Here is a 15,765-nt window from a genome sequence, read left to right as displayed (position 1 = left end):
CTGCAGCAGGGACACAGAGAATCTAGACTTTGTACCAGGGGCCCCGGGTCCCATGGCGACCTCACCGCTCTGAGTATTGTTCTTCTTTGAGTCTCCATTTCCCTGTCTGCAAAAGGCAGGCGATGAGTAGTCCCAGCCACACCTACAAAGGCAAACAGTCCAGGAGCAGAGTCCTCTGGAGACCAACATTCAGCCTTAGCTGCCTCTGCTCAGACAAATGCCTCCCCCTCTCAATTCCTACATCTGAAAAATGGCACAATGGTCCCCATGTGCAGAGACTGCCTCTGAGTTGCAGTTCCTCCGTCTGTGAAATGGGTACAGAAATGTCAGTCCTCTTCACAATTCATCGAAAGACATGCCCCTGGTCTCAAATTGGTCCGCGTCCTAGCACCTGTAGCCCCGCTGGTCAAGCCCCACACGCCCCTCTACACTCCCACCCACAGCGCTCTGGGCTATGCTTTGTTCTGAGCTCTGCAGGCTTAATGATGTTTGATTGGTTGGGAGGTTTTTTTGAGACAAGGTCTCACTCTGTCACCCAGCCTAGAGTACAGTGGCCCAATCATAGCTCACTGCAGGCGTGAACTCCTGGTCTCAAGCAATCCTTCTGCCCCAGCCTCCCACGTAGCTGGGACTACATGTGCACCACCATGCCCAGCTACTTTATCTCTTCTTTTTTTTTTTAAGATGGAGTCTTGCTCTGTCACCAGGTTGGAGTGCAGTGGCACAGTCTCAGCTCACTGCAACCTCCACCTCCTGGGTTAAAGCGATTCTCCTGCCTCAGCCTCCTGAGTAGCTGGGATTACAGGCACCCACCACCACGCCCAGCTAATTTTTGCATTTTTTAGTAGAAACGGGGTTTCACCATGTTGGCCAGGATGGTCTCGATCTCTTGACCTCATGATCTGCCGGCCTCAGCCTCCCAAAGTGCTGGGATGACAGGCATGAGCCATTGTGCCCGGCCCCCAGCTACTACTTTTTTTTATTATTTGTAGAGAGAGGTCTTGCTATGTTGCCTAAGCTGAAAGAATGATGGTTTTAAAAACAGAACAGGTTTTTCTCCCGCTTAAAACCTTTTAATGGTTTCCCACCAAACTGGAATAAAATGCAAACTGACTCCAGACCCTTCCAGCTCCTCCGCCTCCCCCTGCCCCACTCACTCACCAGCCTCATTCTCTTCCTGGAACAGGTCAGCTTTTTCTACCTCAAGGCCCTTGTCCAGCCTGTTGCCTCTGCTGGGACTGCTTGTCCCTCCACTCCTGGTATGGAGGGTTTCTTCTAGGTTTTCAGGCCTCAGATCAAATGTCACCTCCCTTGATTCAGGAGCCCTCCAGGCAGGGGGTTCCATGCACCCCTTCAAAGCCACTTGGTGCTACGTGGGGACCAAAAACAGCTTCCCCTTCACCCTCTAAAGGTTTGCCAGAAACATACTGACAATAGACAGATTAGGCTGGACAAAGTGCCTGTAATCCCAGCACTTTGAGAGGCCAAGACAGGCGGATCACCCAAGGTCAGGAGTTCGAGACCACCCTGGCCAAAATGGTGAAACCCTGTCTCAACTAAAATACAAAAATTAGCTGAGCGTGGTGGCGGGCACCTGTAATCCCAGCTATTCAGGAAGCTGAGGCAGGGGAATTGCTTGAACCCAGGAGGCAGAGGTGGTAGTGAGCTGAGATCGCGCCATTGCACTGGGCAACAAGAACAAAACTCTGTCTCAAAAAAAGAAAAAAATAGGCAGACGAATAGAAGAAAAAAAGCATAAAAAATGTATTTAACATGCATAGCACAGGGGAATCGTGGGAAAATAATTAACCAATAATCCAGTGAGGTCCAGATGTTTATATCCGATTCTTCACTGAGGAAGGGGAGACCCAGCTCTAGGAGTAAATGATTGTTAGGAGGCATTAGACATTATCTTACAAATGACTTTCTTTGGAAATTGAATGGCACCGAAGGAGAAGCACTCGTTTGGGGCAAAGTTAGTCTGGAATCTAGACGTGGTGTTTAATTTTCTCTTCCTCTGTGATGTGAATTTTATTCTCCAGTTAATGAAATTTCAGGGAAGGGATCGAAAGCAATCGTGTTCCTCTTTGCGGGTCCGGTTTCTAGTAGATAAGGGAACTTCAGGAAACAGCAGCCTCCTGTGCTTTGGGAGAGAGAGAATTGACAGACAGGATAGAGGAGAGGTGGGCAGAGAGACCTTGAGGCTGCGTCTTTATTCAGCCTGTCAGAGCGCCGTATTTGGCAGGGATCGTGTTCTGAGCCCGACAGCTATTTTCTCCCTGACATTTTCCCGGTGCTTGCTCTACTGCACCGGGAAAATGTCAGCAACCTGTATGTTGCCTGCTTTCATCCCAAGAACAGAGCCGTCCTTGGCTAGCAGGAATGGGCTGGAATATTCCGAGAGCAGTGAGGATGAGGAGCAGAGCAGGGAGAAGAGGAGGTTGGAGAAGGATTGGAAGTGGGGCAGACAGAGCAGAAGGCTTTGAAGGTCATTGTCAGGACTTTGACCTTCACTTTTCTCGGTGGTAATACGAGAAAAGTGAAGGTCAAATTCACGATCACCGTCTTCCCCAAACCAGCCACAAAGGCCACAAAACAGGAATCCACCTTTTTGTTCATTCCTTCAAGCATGCCCCTGGCCCCAGCAACCCTTCTGTTCCTCTTTGTCAGACTCTGATTGCATCCAGAAATGTGGGTCTGGAGTTCTCTATCCCTAAGGATGGCTACCTGGTGAACCTGCACCCCCCAACCCCAACCCCCAGCCCCAGCTCGCCTCTTCTGGCCATCTCTTCACTAGGACCAGGGCCTGGGCGGCATCGATCCCAGCACAGGACCCGCGCTCAGGTGTTCAGCAGATGAGTGAGTGGGCCCAAGAGTGGGGAGAATACCTGCGAGGAGCTGCTCTACACCGCAGCCGGAACGCCCAGGGTTCAAATTCCAAGACAACGTGTGCCTGTGATCTTGAGCAAGTCCTTAATCCTTTCTGTTCTCGTCTGAGGGCCTCTAGCACAGCCTGAGCACGAGGCGGATGCTAAATGCCCATCCGCCATTGAATTCGCCCCGAGATGTGGCTTCTCCTCCCGATTGCCCCGTGGCACCCTGCACATGGCAGCCTTCCTTAGGTCCTATGCTGTGGGACTGGGGAGAGAAGAGGCTCGGGAGGCTACTGCGCCCAATCACAAGAGCCTAGGCTGAAAGGTCCTCCTATTTATTTCATTTATTTATTTCATATCCAGGCACGGTGGCTCACACCTGTAATCCCAGCACTTTTGGAGGCTGAGGTGGGTGGATCACTTGAGGTCAGGAGTCCAAGATCAGCCTGACCAACATGGTGAAATCCCATCTCCACTAAAAGTACAAAAACATTCGCCAGGTGTGGTGGCGGGAGCCTGTAATCCCAGCTACTCGGGAGGCTGAGCAGGAGAATCACTTGAACCTGTGCAGTGAGCTGAGATGGTGCCACTGCACTCCAGCCTCAGTGACAGAGCAAGACTGTGTCTCAAAAAAAAAAAACAAAACTATGATTTTATAGATATTAGGGAAACTGAGGTCGCAGTGGCCCAAGTGCGCAGCGAGCTCTAGGTTCCCCAAGGCAGAGAGAGCAGAGTAGAGGGGAGCAGAGATAGGAACGGCCAAAGGGATGGCGCTGGCCCTCCAGTATCAGGTGACTGCCTGTCCCTGAGAACCGGGGACTCCTGCAGGGGCCAGAGGAAGGGTGGCCCTGTCCCCACCTTCCCTTTCTCCCGTGGCCACCCCCAGCAGCCTTGACAGCAAGGAGTAGAAATGCTGACCCACCCTCACCCCAATTCAGACCAGTTACGGAGATGTGTGCCAACGACCTGGCCTTGGGCTGGGCAAGGAGCTGGGCTGGGCTGGGCTGGGCTGGGCTGGGGGATCCAGGGTGGGGCAGGAAGCTGTGCCAGGAGGTGAGAAATCGGGCTGGAGCAGGCTGGGAGAAGACAGAAAACTGAGGCTGGGCTCCCCAGGCCTGGCTCCCCTCACTGAGGCTGTGCCACCCAGCCCAGTCCCTGCCCCTCTCTGTGCCTCGGTTTACCCCTCTGTACCACAAGGTGATTGGAGGGAGCTGCTCATCCTAGCAAACCCCCTACACCTGAGAGGAGCTCCAGGGGGACACAGGACACAGCCCAGGGCAGCAATGGGCGCTCAGCCACTCACCGGCATCTCCATGGAGGAACACTGCCTGGGGCCCTGAATTCCAGAGAAGAGCCTGTGGAATCACTGTGGCTGAGTCAGAGGAAAGGGCGGGCCAGGGGAGCTGTGGCTCTGAGTCACTGGGGCTCCGCAGGCTAGCATGCCTTCCTCTGCCGCCCACCCAACCACCAAGTCCCAACCCTGGAGTCATCCTGACCTGGATTCAAATCCCAGGTCAGTTAAGGTTATGAGGTCGTGACCCTGGATGGGACCGATCTGTAAAAACAAGAATGACTGTCTGATTAAATGAATGACTTTCCCGGGCAAGGTGGCTCACGCCTGCAATCCCAGCATTTCAGGAAGCCGAGGCAGGTGGATCACGAGATCAGGAGTTCAAGACCAGCCTGACCAACATGGTGAAACCCCCGTCTCTACTAAAAATACAAAAATTAGCCAGGCGGCGTGGTGTGCGCCTGTAATCCCAGCTACTCAGGTGGTTGAAGCAGGAGAATCACTTGAACCTGGGAGGCTAAGGTTGCAATGAGCCAAGATTGCACCACTGCACTCCAGCCTGGGCGACAGAGTGAGACTTCGTCTCAAAAAAAGAAAGAAAGAAAAAAAAGAGCCGGGCGCGGTGGCTCAAGCCTGTAATCCCAGCACTTTGGGAGGCTAAGGCGGGTGGATCACAAGGTCGAGAGATCGAGACCAACGTGGTCAACATGGTGAAACCCCGTCTCTACTAAAAATACAAAAAAAAAATTAGCTGGGCGTGGTGGCACGTGCCTGTAATCCCAGCTACTCAGGAGGCTGAGGCAGGAGAATTGCCTGAACCCAGGAGGCGGAGGTTGCGGTGAGCCGAGATCGCGCCATTACACTCCAGCCTGGGTAACAAGAGCGAAACTCCGTCTCAAAAAAAAAAAAGAAACAAAAAAAAAAATGAGTTTTTGTAAAGTGCTTGGCACAAAGCTGACAGTCAGTGGCAAACACTGTTTGGAGCGCTTACGGCGCACCCCACGTATTTGGTACAAGCATTTTCCAGGATTAGCTCCTTAAATCGTCTTAATAAACCCAGGAGGTAAGTCCTCCAATTCTCCCCACTTTTCAGATGATGGAACAAGTCCGGTGAGGTCCCAGAGCCAGCACACGTGGACCTAAGACAAAGTCACCAGTGTTGTTAAGTGTGTGGTGAGGGTCTGCCCTGCGCCGTCCCTCACCCTGCAGCCCAGATTGTGACCTTCCCCCACCTGCCAGCACGGTCCCCTGCCCAGTCTCTGTGCCCAGCCCTGTCTGGTGCCCTGAGGGCCCACATGAATGGACCCACCCAAGCCCTGGTCTGAGAAAGCAGGTTCATACCCAACCACTTTTAAGTTGCTCGCACTGATGAGAGGAGGAAATCCTCGACTCTGCCCAGAGGCATCAAAAACTAAAGCAGAAAAAGAAACAAAAGAGGAAAAGTGGTCCGGGCGGGAAGAACAGGCAGTGAAAAGGCCCAGAGCCCCGAAGCCGCGTGCCAGGCTCCCACGGGGATCCGCGTCCTCCGCTTGCTTTAACTTGCACTGTTTCTTGCACGGTTTCAGTCCTGTTCGCCCTTGTTCCCATGACTCAGATGCCCCCCGCACAGAGCGGGAGGAGCCGGACAGTGGGCAGTCCCTGCCTGGAAGGCTAGTGAATAATTGTCCCACTGGTGTTCACACTAGGACTGTGCCGGGTGCTGAACTCATTCCATCTCAGGCTGCCCCAGTTCCAGGTGGGGAGGCCCAGGTGCAGGTAAGGCTGTGGGCAGAGCGGCCCCACCCCATTCAGGCACCTACAGCAGCCTCAGCACACTCGGGAGAATGAGCAGCCTCTGCGGCTGCGGAAACCCAAGTTCAAATCCCTACTCTGCCCCTCCTTTGTTACTAGACTCTGAGGAGTTGACACCTCCTTTCTTGGCCCAATTTTCCATCCCTGCGCAGTGGGGGCGGCCTGAATGAAAAAGGCTGCAGCATGGCCTGGGGTCAGGAGAATCCCTTGAACCCGGCAGGCAGAGGCTGCAGTGAGCCGAGACTGTGCCATTGCACTCCAGTCTGGATAACAAGAGTGAAACTCTGTCTCAAAAAATAATAATTGCCAACATTACAGAGTGCTTGCTCTGTGCTAGGGCGCGTTCTGAGTACTTCCCACAGATCTGCACCTTTCATCCTCACTACAAACCTGTGAAGCAGCCGCTAGTTCTCTGTTGTCTGTTTGTTTGTTTGTTTGTTTGTTTGTCTGAGACGGAGTCCCACTCTTGTCGCCCAGGCTGGAGTGCAGTGATGCAATCTCGGCTCACTGCAACCTGCACCCCCTGGGGTCAAGCAGTTCTCCGGCCTCAGCCTCCCGAGTAGCCGGGATTACAGGCGCACCACCATGCCCGGCTAATTTTTGTATTTTTAGGAGAGACGGGGTTTCTCCATGTTGGCCAGGCTGGTCTTGAACTCCTGAGCTCAGGTGATCCACCCGCCTCAGCCTCTGAAAGTGATGCAATTACAGGAATGAGCAACCGCACCTGGCCAGCAGCCACTATTTCTATCCAGATTTTATGGATGAGGAAACTGAGGCTCAGAGGCAAGTAACTTGCCCAAGGGCACCCAGCTGCGTGACCTGGGATTTGAACCTAGGTACACTCTAGTTCATATAGTCTGCTTGCTTTTCAACACTGCCCACTACTGCAAGCAGGAGGGCTTCCTGGAGGAGATGTGGCAGAAGCTGGGCCTGGGAGAGTGGAACAGAGTCCTACAATAGGGAACTGGGTGTAGCTGGGTGCAGCAGCTGGCATGCGTGAGCAGTGAGGGCACTGGGGAATAAGGTTGGCAGGTGTTTCAGTTATCCATGCTGATGGCAATCCACCCCAAAACATGGCAGCATTGACTTAGCAACAACCACATGCTAAGCTCAGGAATCTGCAATTGGCAGGACTCGGCAGGGACAGCTCATCTCTGCTCCCATGACATCAGTCCTCTGTGGTCTCATTACCTGGCCTCCACAACATGGTGGCCGCAGGGACAGCCAGCTTCCTACATGGCAGTTTCAAAGACACATGTCAAGAGACAGGCAGAGGAAGCCATCGCCTTTTATGATCTGGCCTTGGAAGTCAGCCAGTGTCACTTCTGTTATGTCATATTAGTCAAAACCTAAGTGTGCCCAGGTTCAGGGGAAAGGGGAGGCCTGGGCATACAGCCTGTTTACACAGTACGATGGAGAGGTCTAGATGCTGACAAGTCAGGAGATTTGGGTCTGGTGAGGGCTCACTTTCTGGTTCATCGATGGTGCCTTCTCACTGTGTCTTCATGATGAAAGGGGCGAGAGGGATTTCTCAAAGGTTTCTTTTTTGTTTTTTTTTTTTGTTTTTTTTTAAGACGGAGTTTCGCTCTTGTTACCCAGGCTGGAGTGCAATGGCGCGATCTCGGCTCACCGCAACCTCCGCCTCCTGGGTTCAGGCAATTCTCCTGCCTCAGCCTCCTGAGTAGCTGGGATTACAGGCACGCGCCACCATGCCCAGCTAATTTTTTGTATTTTTAGTAGAGACGGGGTTTCACCATGTTGACCAGGATGGTCTCGATCTCTTGACCTCGTGATCCACCCGCCTCAGCCTCCCAAAGTGCTGGGATTACAGGCGTGAGCCACCGCGCCCGGCCTAGGTTTCTTTTATAAGGGGACTAATCCCACTCATAAGGGCTCCACCCTCATGGTCTAATCACCTCCTCAAAGTCCCACCTCCTGACACCATAACCTTGAAGGTTAGGGTCTCAACATACGAATTTTAGGAAGAAACAAACACTCAGACCATGGCATCATAAAAAACAGCATTTAAATGTTCTAATCCCTGACAAAGCAAAAATCACATAAACAATAATGGTAGGAGGGGAGGCCGGGCACGGTGACTCATCCCTGTAATCCAGCACTTTGGGAGGCTGAGGCGGGCAGATCACAAAGTCAGGAGATCGAGACCATCCTGGCTAAGACAGCGAAACCCCCATCTCTACTGAAAATACGAAGGTGTGGTGGCACGCGCCTGTAGTCCCAGCTACTCAAGAGGCTGGGGAAGGAGAACCACTCGAACCCAGGAGGTGGAGGTTGCATTGAGCCGAGATGGCACCACCACACTTCAGCCTGGGTGGCAGAGCAAGACTCCTTCTCAAAAAAAAAAAAAAAATGGTGAGGTGCGGTGGCTCACACCTGTAATCCCAGCACTTTGGGAGGCCAAGGCAGGTAGACCACAAAGTCAAGAGATCGAGACCAACCTGGCCAACATGGTGAAACCCCGTCTCTACTAAAAAACTACAAAAATTAGCTGGGCGTGGTGGCGTGTACCTGTAATCCCAGCTACTTGGGAGGCTGAGGCGGGAGAATTGCTTGAACCTGGGAGGCGGAGCTTACAGTGAGCCAAGATGGTGCCACTGCACTCCAGGCTGATGACACAGTGAGACCCTGTCTCAAAAAAAGAAAAAATAGCTGGGCATGGTGGCTCACACCTGTAATCCCAGCACTTTGGGAAGCCAAGGTGGGTGGATCACAAGATCAAGAGATCAAGACCATCCTGGTCAACATGGTGAAACCCCGTCTTTACTAAAAATACAAAAATTAGCTGGGCGTGGTGGCACGCGCCTGTAGTCCCAGCTACTCGGGAGGCTGAGGCAGGAGGATTGCTTAAACCTGGGAGGCAGAGGTTGCAGTGAGCCAAGATCACGCCACTGCACTCCAGCCTGGAGCCTGGCAACAGAGGGAGACTCTGTCTCAAAAAAAAAAAAAAAAAAAAAAAAAATAGTAGGAGTGGAAATAGGGAAAAATGTAAAAGAGCCTTCACCTTTATTATAAAGGATCAATTAATACTGATTAAATTGAAACACGTCGTTTTTTTAAATTATTCCAAATAAAAGATAAGACTGTCAGGCTGAATAAAAGTAACAAACCCCACAATATGCTACTTACAAGAGATATGATTTAAATATAAGAACACAGAAAGGCTGCAAATTAGAAGATAGAGATATACCACCTAAACAATAATCACAAAAAAAATCTGCTGTAAATTAAAAGATAGAAAGAGATGTACCACCCAAACAATAACCACAAAAAATCTGCTGTACCTGTCCCAGTGTTAAAGAGTGGAATTGGCCGGGCGTGGTGGCTCATGCCTATAATCCCAGCACTTTGGGAGGCCGAGGCGGGTGGATCATGAGGTCAAGAGATCGAGACCATCCTGGTTAACACGGTGAAACCCCATCTCTATTAAAAATACAAAAAATTAGCTGGGCATGGTGGCGCATGTCTGTAGTCCCAGCTACTCAGGAGGCTGAGGCAGGAGAATTGCCTGAACCCAGGAGGCGGAGGTTGTGGTGAGCCGAGATCGCGCCATTGCACTCCAGCCTGGGTAACAAGAGCGAAACTCCGTCTCAAAAAAAAAAAAAAAGAAAAAGAGTAGAATTTAAGTAAGAAGCATTAGCAGAAACTTTATTTTAGTTAGGAAGGTATCAGAATCCCAAATCTGTATACAGCCAATAGCAGAGCCTCAAAATACAAGCAAAGTCTAATGGAACTAACAGGAGAAATGGGCAAATCTCGTCATGGAAAGAGACTTGAATAAATATCTCTAAAAAACTTACGGGAATTTAGCAGTCACTAGACATGGGTCAACATATAAAGTCCACTATATCTCTGTCTGCTAGCCACAAATATAAACAATGTTTAAATGAACCCACTAAACTCCTAGCAGATGACGTAGAAGAAAATCTAGATGACCGTGGGTTTGGCAATGACTTTTTCTTTTTCTTTTTCTTTTGTTTTTGGAGACAGGGTCTTGCACTGTCACCAGGCTGGAGTGCAGCGGCACAATCACGGTTCACTGCAGACTCGACCTTCTGGGCTCAAGCAACCCTCCCACCTTGGCCTCCCAATGTGCTGGGATTACACATGTAAGCCACTACAGCCAGTCTTATTTTTCTCTTTATTGCTTTCCTTTTGATTTGTCACGGGCTCAGAAAGAGGGAATGACTTTTCAGATACACCTGCAAAGTCATAATCCATAAAAGAAATAATTGATGAGTTGGGCTTCATTAAAATTTAAACCCTGTGCTCTGAGAAAGACACCGTCAAGAGAATAAAAAGGTAAGACCAGGAGAAAATATTTGCAAAAGACATATCTGATAAAAGAATGTTGGCCCAAATAGATGAAACCTTTAAAACTCAACAATAAGAAAATAAACAGTTCATGCCTGTAATCCCAGCACTTTGGGAGGCCGAGGTGGGTGGATCACGAGGTCAAGAGATCAAGACCATCCTGGCCAACATGGTGAAACCCCGTCTCTATTAAAAATAGAAAAACTAGGTGGGCGTAGTGGCACACGCCCATAGTCCCAGCTGCTCAGGAGGCTGAGGCAGGAGAATCACTTGAACCGGAGAGGTGGAGATTGCCATGAACCGAGATAGCACCACTGCACTCCAGCCTGGGTGACAGAGCGAGACTCCCTAACGAGTTATCAGGCCATGAAAAGACATGGAGGAAGCTTAACTGCATATTCCTAAATGACAGAAACCAGTGTGAGCAGGCTACATACTGCGTGATTTCAAGTATATGATATTCCAGAAAAGGCAAAACAAGGAGACAGTCAAAGGATGAGTGTTTGCCAGGGGCCCCGGGGAGGGAGGGATGATTAGGCGGAAGACGGAGGATTTTTAGGCAGTGAAACTCTTGACTATGATACTGTAACGGTGGACACATGTCATTATAATTTGTCAGTTTCACAGAATGTACATCAAGGGTTTACAATGAAGCCTTTGTCAGCTATGAGCTTTGGGTGGTAAAGATGGCTCTATCTGTGTACCTTCACTCATTACAGCGAATGTGCCACTCTGGTGTGTGATGTTCACAGAGAATTCCAAGTTGGTGGGGGTGGGTGTTATATGGGAAATCTCTATACTTTCAGCTGAATTTTACTACGAACCTAAAACTGCTCTAAAAACTAAAGAATGTCTATTTTTAAAATGAAGCCATTTATGGAAGCATCAAACATCAACTTCTTAGGCACCAAACAAAAGATGTGTGAGATCCGTACACTGAAAACCACAGAACGTTATTACATATGAGTAACTCGGAAACGCAGATCCAAACCACAATGCGATACCACCTCGCGCCCACTAAGACGGTCGGCATCAAAAAGACAAACAAAGCAAGCGCTCACCAGAATGCAGGGAAACGAGCTCCTCACACATTGTTGGTGGGAATGCGCAATGGCTCGGTCGCTTTGGGAAACGGCTTAGCAGTTCCTCAAAAAGTTAAATATAGAGTTACCATATGACCCAGCCGCTTCACTCCTAGGTATAACGTACCCAAGAGAATTGAAAATACATGCCCACATAGACACTCACACACAATGTTCACAGCAGCATTATTCATAATAGAAAAAAAGCGTAAATGACCCAAATGCACATAAATGGGTGAGTGGATAAACATATCATTCAGCCACATAGAAAGAAAGAAAGTTCTGCCAGGGGCAGTGGCTCAAGCCTGTAATCCCAGCACTTTGGGAGGCCGAGGCGGGTGGATCACGAGGTCGAGAGATCAAGACCATCCTGGTCAACATGGTGAAACCCCGTCTCTACTAAAAATACAAAAAAAAAAATTAGCTGGGCGTGGTGGCGCGTGCCTGTAATCCCAGCTACTCAGGAGGCTGAGGCAGGAGAATTGCCTGAACCCAGGAGGCGGAGGTTGCGGTGAGCTGAGATCGCGCCATTGCACTCCAGCCTGGGTAACAAGAGCGAAACTCCGTCTAAAAAAAAAAAAAAAAAAAAAAAAAAAACCACAAAAATTAGCTGGGTGTGTTGGTGCATGCCTGTAATCCCAGCTACTCAGGAGGCTGAAGCAGAAGAATTGCTTGAACCCAGGAGGCAGAGGTTGCAGTGAGTTGATACTGAGCCATTCCACTCTAGCCTGGGCAAATAAGCAAGACTCTGTGTCAACAAAAAAAAAAGACTGGCACTGTAACCCTAGCACTTTAGGAGGCTGAAGTATAAGGATGGCTTGAGCCCAGGAGTTCGAGCCAGCCTGGCACCATAGTGAGACCCCCCCCAATACAAATTAACCAGGTGTGGTGGTGGTATGTCCAGCTAACCTGGAGGCTGAGGCAGGAGGACGGCTTGAGTCCAGGAGGTCAAGACTACAGTGAGCTGTGATTGTGCCACTGCACTCCAGCCAGGGCAACAGAGCGAGACTGTCTCTAAAAACAAAAACAAAACAGAAAGAGGTGACTAAGTCAAAAGGAGAGGATGGGTGCAGTGGCTCACACCTGTAATCCCAGCACTTTGGGAGGCTGAGAGAGCACTTAAGGACGGGAGTTCGAGACCAGCCTGACCAACAGGTGAAACTTTGTCTCTACTAAAAATACAAAAATTAGCTGGGCGTGGAAGGGCATGCCTGGAATCCCAGCTACTCAAGAGGCTGAGTCAGGAGAATCACTTGAATTGGGAGACGGAGGTTGCAGTGAGCCAAGATCTCACCACTGCACTCCAGCCAGGGCAACAGAGTGACACCCTGTCTCAAAAAAAAAAGTCAAAATGAGGTCTTTAGGACAAACCCTAATCCAGTATGTTTTAGGTCTTTATTTGGTTGCTGGCTACATGCCGAGCTCACTCTGTATACACTTATTTCATATATATACTGTCGATCAAAATTGTACCCTCGCTTCTTACAGGAAGAGGAGATTTGGACACAGAAGTATACAGAGGAAAGATGACAGGAGGGCGGCCATCCGAAAGCCAAGGAGAGAGGTCATCCCTTGATCTTGAACTTCCAACCTCCAGACTGTGAAGAAATCAATTTCTGCCGCTTCAGCCCTGAGGTCTGCAGTAGGTTGTTAAGGCAGCCCAAACTAATACAACCCTCAAAGGTCAACTGTAGGTAATCATATGCAAAATAAATGCAAAAATGTCATTAGGTGGCAAAAGAAAGTACAGAAGTGTATGCCACGTGCCACCATTTGTTTTAGAAAAGACATAGGGGAATGTGTGTGTGGTGTGTGTATCTGCACACAATCTTTACTTATACACACATACACACATATGCATATATAAATCATCCCAGATCATCTCTGGGAGAATACGGAGGAAACTGCCATTAGCTGTTGGTTTTCATTTATTACTTTTATTTTTTTTGAGATGGAGTCTCACTCTGTTGGCCAGGCTGGAGTGCCGTGGTGCGATCTCGGCTCACCACAACCTCTGCCTCCCGGTTCAAGCACTTCTCCCTGCCTCAGCCTCTGGAGTAGCTGGGATTACAGGTGCCTCCCACCAGACCCAGCTAATTTTTCTACTTTTAGTAGGGGTTTCACTGTGTGGCCAGGCTGGTCTCAAACTCCTGACTTCAGGTGATCCGCCCCACCTCAGCCTCCTGAAGTGTTGGGATTACAGGCGTGAGCCACGACACCCAGACTTTTTTTTTTTTTTAATAGAGATAGGGTCTCACCATGTTGCCTAGGCTGGTCTCAAAGACCTGGCCTCAAGTGAACCTCCTGCCTTGGCTTCCCCAAAGTGCTGGGATTATAGGCGTGAGCCACTGTGCTCAGCCAGCTGTCGTCTTTTAGAGGGGAACTGGAGTACTACATAAAATTAGTTTCATTTTGTTTTTTGAGACAGAGTCTCGCTCTGTCGCCCAGGCTGGAGTACAGTGGCACGATCTCAGCTCACTGCAACCTCCACTTCCCAGGTTCAAGCGATTCTCCTGCCTTAGCCTCCTGAGTAGCTGGGATTATTGGCATGCCCCACCGTGCCTGGCTACTTTTTGTATTTTTAGTATAGACAGGGTTTCACCATGCTGGCCTACCTGGTCTCGAACTCCTGAACTCAAGTGATCCACCCACCATGGCCTCCCAAAGGGTTGGGATTACAAGCATGAGCCACTGCACCCAGCCCTCCGTAAAGTTTTAACCCCGTAAGCATATTTTTAAAATCACTAAATAGTTCACACCTATGTAAATGTTTAGAGAAAAACACCACCAAAACATTCAAAAAGACCAATGTTTGGAAAGTACTCAGAACGGTGTTCCCCCACAATTCATTCCCCCCAAGACCCACAGGACACCTCAGCCAAATCCTCAGGGGTCTACAGGTTTCTCTCCGGGCCAGAGACGGGGAAGGAACTACCTGGCAAGGGGAGGTCATTGGCTCCATCCCCACTTTACAGAAGAGGAAACAGGACACCCCGAGCAGTCTGAAGATTCACACCCAGAGCCAAGCAGAGGTCGTCTGGGTTTTGTCTGTCCGCAGCACGGCGTGGGTGTGGCTTTCGGGTGGGCGGCGGCTGAAGGCTGGGTGACCTTGGCAGGGTCTGAGCTCAGTCTCCGCATCTGAAAAGCTGGAGAGTAATTCCCTCTTTATCTCGCGGCCCTGAGGAAGGGGACTGATGTGTGTGGAGTGACTGGCGTTCTGTAAGTGGCTGTCAGCAGGGCAGGGGCTGGGCTCAAGCCTGCGACCGCACTGCTCCAAGCTGGACACACGGTGGCGCCCTCGTCCCGTCGGTGCAGCCAGTTCAGGCCTCTGGTGGCCTCAGTTACCGGAGGGAGGGAAGAAGAGAGGAAGTTCTATCTGCAAACAGATTGACCCCTCTGGGCCCTGGGGGTGGAAAGGTGAATGGGGATCACACAGTTCCTACTCAAGGAGGCTGGACCGGAGGGGCGGGGGGCCCCGAGGAGGAGAGGAACGTGCCGGAGAGCGCTGCCTGGGGATTTTGCAGCGGGTTGACCGGTGACCCTCCTGTAAAAGACACTTTCTCCTGGAACCTGGGAATGTGGCCTTATTTGGAGAAGAGTCTTCGCGGATGTAATGAAGATACGGATCTCCTGGGCGCCGGTGGCCCACGCCTGTAATTCCAGCACTTTGGGAAGCCGAGGCTGTGGCGGATCACCTGAGGTCAGGAATTTGAGACCAGCCTGGCCAACACAGCAAAACCCAATCTCTACTAAAAATGTAAATTAAAAAAAATTACCCAGGGATAGTGGTAGGTGCCTGTAATCCCAGCCACTTGGGAGACTGAGGCAGGAGAATCGCTTGAACCCGGGAGGCGGAGGTTGCAGGGAGCGGAGATGGCGCCACAGCACTCCAGCCTGGTGACAAGAGCGAAAAAGAAGAGACGCAGCTGACACAGAGGGAGCTACCCAGAAACGGTGGCAGAGGCAGGAGTGAGGCTGTCACAGACAAGGACACCTGGAGCCGCCAGAGCGGGAAGAGGCTGGGAAGGATTTGCCCCTGGCCCTTCAGAGGGAGCGGGGTGGGTCACCTCCAACGCCTTGATTTCAGACTTCTGGATTCCAGAACTAACCAGTTTGTTTTTTTAATTTTTTTTTTTTTTTTTAGAGACAGGGTCTCGCTCTATTGCCCTGGCTGGAGTACACTGATGTGATCATAGCTCACTGCAGCCTTCACCTGCTGGGCTCAAGTGATTCTCCCACCTCAGCCTCCCAAGTACCTGAGACTCCCAGCGCACACCCACCACCATATCCAGCTAATTTTTAAAAGTTTTTTGTAGAGATGAGGGTCACACTATGTTACCCAAGCTGGTCTCCAACTACTGGGCTCAGGCAATCCTCCTGCCTCAGCCTCCCAAAG

At 50.5% G+C, this 15,765-nt stretch overlaps 1 long non-coding RNA gene across 1 annotated transcript; it reads right to left on the bottom strand.

Moving 5' to 3' along the window:
• Positions 1-11,141: 11,141 nt before the first annotated feature.
• LOC141582607 (uncharacterized) lies at positions 11,142-15,253 on the bottom strand. The gene is made up of 4 exons (XR_012515478.1): positions 15,146-15,253; positions 14,305-14,515; positions 12,279-12,383; positions 11,142-11,433 (listed from the first exon to the last, which is right to left on the bottom strand). It is a non-coding gene; the product is annotated as an uncharacterized LOC141582607 (long non-coding RNA).
• Between the last annotated feature and the right edge of the window lie 512 nt (positions 15,254-15,765).

The sequence above is a fragment of the Saimiri boliviensis genome, chromosome 21 (assembly GCF_048565385.1).
Source record: "Saimiri boliviensis isolate mSaiBol1 chromosome 21, mSaiBol1.pri, whole genome shotgun sequence".
Classification (NCBI taxonomy): domain Eukaryota; kingdom Metazoa; phylum Chordata; class Mammalia; order Primates; family Cebidae; genus Saimiri; species Saimiri boliviensis.
The sequence above is the reverse complement of the archived record's forward strand: the minus strand, read 5'-3'. Positions and strand labels throughout refer to the sequence as shown.